Genomic DNA, 4,895 nt, shown 5'->3' with positions numbered 1-4,895 from the left:
GTATTTTTATTTTTTATTATTTTTATTATTACAACTTACTTTGTATTGAAAGTGCAAGTATGACCTCTATTTTGGGGGAAAAGTCCTTTCCCAAATTGAAGAAACTTTTGTATTAAGTTTGTTTTATTGTAATCCTTTTGTGATAGCTTGTTAGAAGTAGCGGATAGAGAGCTGGACCTGGAGTCAGGAAGTTCTGAGTTCAGAACCAGCCTCAGACACTTACTAGTTATGTGACCTTAGGTAAAATGGAGATAGTAGTACCTATCGCCCAGGGTTGTAGTGAAGATAAAATGAGGTAATATTTGTAAAGCACTTAAAGTTCTATACAAATGGGGAAGAGAATAAGCATTCATACAGCACCTATTGTGTGCCAAGAGTTGTTTTTTCTTTTCAAATATCTCATTAGATCCTCACAACGACCTTGTGAGGCAGGTGCTACTATTATCCCCATTTTACAGCTGAGGAAACGAAGGCAGACAGAGGTAAATTAATTTGCCCAGGATCACACAGCTAGAAAGTGCCTGAGGCTGGATTCGAACTTAGGTCTTCCTGAGTCCATACTTTGCCACCAGCTGCTATTAACTAACAACTATTATTTTCTTTGAAGCATTTCCTCTTGTAAACTCATAAAGTGCAAAAGTGCTTTGTGAAAAGTGCAACAAGATTTTTTTCTTCTAATTTGCAAAGGGTTCTGTGCCCATCTCTTCATTCAAAGATAGCAATGACCTCTATCAAGGTTATCCCTAGGATATTTTTTAGCATGTAAATCGAGAAAGCTCCATATCCTGAAATAACTGCTATCTCCCAATGTTATGGATTGTATGAGAACCAGTCTATCTTGGGTTCCCCCCTCTCAGACCAGAAGCGTCTACATCGAAGGCCTCTGAGGGTCTTGAATGTGAGCTTAGGCCAGTCTGAAACACTAATCAGGTGCACAGAAAGACTATCCACAAGTGCCCTGACCACTTAGCACAAAGAAAATACCAGCCTTAAGCTCAGGCATTTGCCACCTGGATCTCATTGCTCTCAAAACTTCAAGAAGAACTGAAAACGAGAGCATTTCTGCTAAGAAATGACTGGGGCAGGGGCAGTAGCTTTTCCACTATGCTAGAGCAATCCAGCCTCAAATGACATTAGTGTCAAAGACTTGGTGTTCTGTTGTATCAGCTTTATTGGAGCAACAAAAATGCCCAGAGTAGTGTGCTCCTCCTCCATCCATGGAAGCACCAATTGGGATGGCCTTGATGGTGTGAATGCTTCTTGCACTCACTATTCATCCAAGATGTGACCCAAAGTAATTCATTTCTTGTTATAGTTCATATGCATCAATAAATCCTATCAGAAATATATCAATTATGTGTTCAGGTTTTTTCTTAATTTTTAATAGCACAGGGATGAATTTTTTTTAGCCACATAAATAATTTATAAAACATTTGATGCTGAACATTAGGGAAAGGGCAAGAGAGACTGATCACCCCTTCCAGTCCTTGTAATTAGTACCATGAATCTAGAACATCTACTTAACTGTTTTGTTCAGGCATTTCAGTCCCATCCAGTTTTTTGTTTGTTTTTTTTTTGTTTTAGGCAGTTGGGGTTAAGTGACTTGCCCGCATCACACAGCTAGTGTCAAGTGTTCTGAGGCTGGATTTGAACTCAAGTCTTTCTGACTTCAGGTCTCTATCCACTGTGCCATATAGCTGCTCATTAACTATCTCAAAGGTCTGTCTTTTCCACTAGAAATAATTGGCACAACCATATACCACAACTTGTTCAGCCAATCCCCAACTGATATGGAAACAGATTGAATCCTCAGAATGAGGTTCACTACATCTCCCATCAACATTCAAATAGTAAGGGATTAAGAACATATCTTTCTGATGCTATTAGTCATGAGCCTCTACCAGTGTGCTTCTCCTTATAATTATCAGTTGATATAAATTAACCAGCCAAACTTAATTAGTTTTTAGAAAGGGGTATTTTACTTAGGTGATATTCTAAGAACAATTGGCATAGAACATTCCCCCAAACATCTGTGCCACCCTCCCACCAACACATACGGAATCCAGAGGAACATAGACTCAAGTTTAGAGAACACATGGAACAAATGTGTGAGTGTATTAGGGCTCAAAGAGCCAATTGTTAAATTTCCAGTGTGAGCATTTATACTTCAGAAATTAGCAAAAGCTTATAAATCAGGGCTGAGTTTATTGGTTTTTTAATATTCAAACTTAAGAAAGTGGTGGGGAAATGTTAATAATGCAAATCAAACTCGAAAGTATGTCATGTGCATTTATTTTTGTGTTCAGAGAGCCACTTATTAAACATTTATCATCATAGCCCTGCCAATGTGTAACTCACAGTTCCTGGTTTGCTGCATGTTCTTTTCTCTTCTTTGTGGGGTATCCACAAAGTCCCCCTTAGTCATGGTGTGACTTCTGGACTTCTTGTAAAGTCTTCAAGCTTACTTTCCTCATTGTGACTACTTTGTCCTTGGCTCCTGTATGTCAACTGTTCCAGCGACACCACTAGGACAAGAATACATAAGAAGTTAAGAAGTCCAAAATCCTATGTTCTTTAAAGTTTCCAAGCTCCTTCTTTTTCTTCTCTAGTCAAGGTTGGAAGGAGTGGGGTAGCAAAATATTATCCTCTCCCTTCAATCATGGGCTGAAACTATTCCTTCTCCTCTAGACTGCCATATGCACCAATCCACTATTCCAAATTAGCTTGATGGCTTTGATCAAGCCTGACAGGCCATGACTAATCTCTCAACCAATCTGAACAGACTTCCTGTCATGCCTTGTTGAAATGACTTTGATTGATGCAGTGGAGGTATCTAGGCCTTATTCACACCCAGTTCACACCTCTGATTATTCAGTAAGAGCTTTTGTCACTTGATAAAAGCATCAGAAGGGGGTGGGTTGGGGTGGGGTGGTAAGGTGATTGACTCAATAGACTCCCCTTCCCACCCTTAAACCTGTATCATTTTATTCTCCTCTACAAAGAAAAGACCTACTATTGGAATCATCATGGTTCTTTCTTCCTACTTGTTTATTGCAGGGAAATTATGAATGGGAAAAATTATTAGGTCAACTCTACTATAATAACTCACATTTTTGTAACACTTTAAACTTTTCTCATAGCAACCAAGTGAAGTAGATAGCATATGTATTATTATTCCCATTTTTCATAGGAGGAAACTGAGGCTCAGAGAGACTTTTAAGTGATTTCCCAAGAGTCACCAGATATTAAGAAATAGAGCTAGGATTCAAATCCAGGTCTCCTGATTCAGAGTTCTTTCCTTTACACTAGGATGTTAGAAGTCTACCCTTACAGGCAAGGATATGCTGGTAAATGCTATAAGTGTTTCACCCTCCAGAAATGTTTAACCTCTCAAAAAAAAACGTACATGAGACACACTTTAAAATTTAATCTGCATTATTAATGTTTTCTCTATCACTTTCTGAAGTCTATACAATCAGCAAAATCAAGCCCTGATTTGTTGTGTTTGTAGATATCCATGGTGTAAATGCTCACACTGAAGATGAGCAATCAGCTCTCCCAAGCAGATTTGAGCTGCCTCTAACACACTCCTGCTAGTATGACTTATTCTTACACCATAATGGATATATCTTATTGTTAAGACTCTGTGTCTTATTTCAAGAAAGTATTAAATGATTTAGTGGTTGATGGATTCTCTGGCTCCCTCTTTTAGCTTTCTTCTCCTCTCCCTCCTCCGGACTAGAATGACCAAATTAAACCATAGCATTCTCTTTCCACATGGCCATACTTCCTGATTATGTCTTCCTTCTTCCATGAAACAAATCAATCTTCTTCTTCTTCTTCTTCTTCTTCTTCTTCTTCTTCTTCTCCTTCTTCTTCTTCTTCTTCTTCTTCTTCTTCTCCTTCTTCTTCTTCTCCTTCTCCTTCTTCTCCTTCTCCTTCTTCTCCTTCTCCTTCTTCTTCTTCTTTTCTTCTTCTTCCTCATTTTCTTTCTCCTCCTCCTCATGTCTTTTTCTTCCTTCTTCTCCATCTCTTCCTTCTCTTCCTTCCTTCTTTCCTTCATCTCACCCAGAAGTATATTAGCTACTCTTGGACCAGATCCCAATACTGATAATCAAACAAGCTTTAACCTCCTCCTTTTTCTGCCCTCAGCTGATTTGCACCTCCTTTCACAACCTGATGGCCCAACCATTCTTAGTGTGCCAATTGGTTTTGACCCTACTGCAGCTCAAAACTCCTGAACTCAAGAGGTCTGATAGCCTCAGAGGCTAGTAGGAATGATTACAGGCATGTGCCACCATGCTTGGCCTGACCTTTCTGCCTTAAAGTTCTCTTAACCTTAACTAATCACCCTCTCTCAGGTTGATTTGCCTAGCAGGAACCATCTCCTCTCTAATGGGGTCCAAAAGTTTTTCCTACAAGACCACAGAACTCTAAGATCTGTATTTTTAATACACATCTGCTTTTCTTCTCTTCATTCTATAGCTATCATTCCTCCAGCCTTACCCTTCAAAGCCAACCTAACTTTGGTCTCAATCTTGAACTAGGTAGTATTGATGAAAGAAGAGTTATCCTTGAAAGTCCAGGATATATTGCTAATTCTTATCCCTTTATACCTATCACTAAAAAAAAAACCCTGTCTCTGAGGCAGTGTACTCTAGTGGAAAGAGCAGAATCAAATCTGTTACTTAGTACCTTTGAATTTCAACCTCTCTGGGCTCTTTCATCTGAAAAACAAGAGGGGTGGACTAGATAAGGGATTCTAAACCTGGGTTGCATATATTCTGAGAAGTTACATAAAGCTTGTCAAGGGGGGCAGGGAATTTTTAAAAAGCAACTATAAAATCCCATTGAAATAATTTAATTTCCTAAAATTATTTAAGTGTCTATGCATG

The sequence above is a fragment of the Phascolarctos cinereus genome, unplaced genomic scaffold, assembly GCF_003287225.1.
Source record: "Phascolarctos cinereus isolate Bilbo 61053 unplaced genomic scaffold, phaCin_HiC Scaffold_2;HRSCAF=192, whole genome shotgun sequence".
NCBI lineage: Eukaryota > Metazoa > Chordata > Mammalia > Diprotodontia > Phascolarctidae > Phascolarctos > Phascolarctos cinereus.
This window is presented reverse-complemented; position numbering follows the sequence as displayed.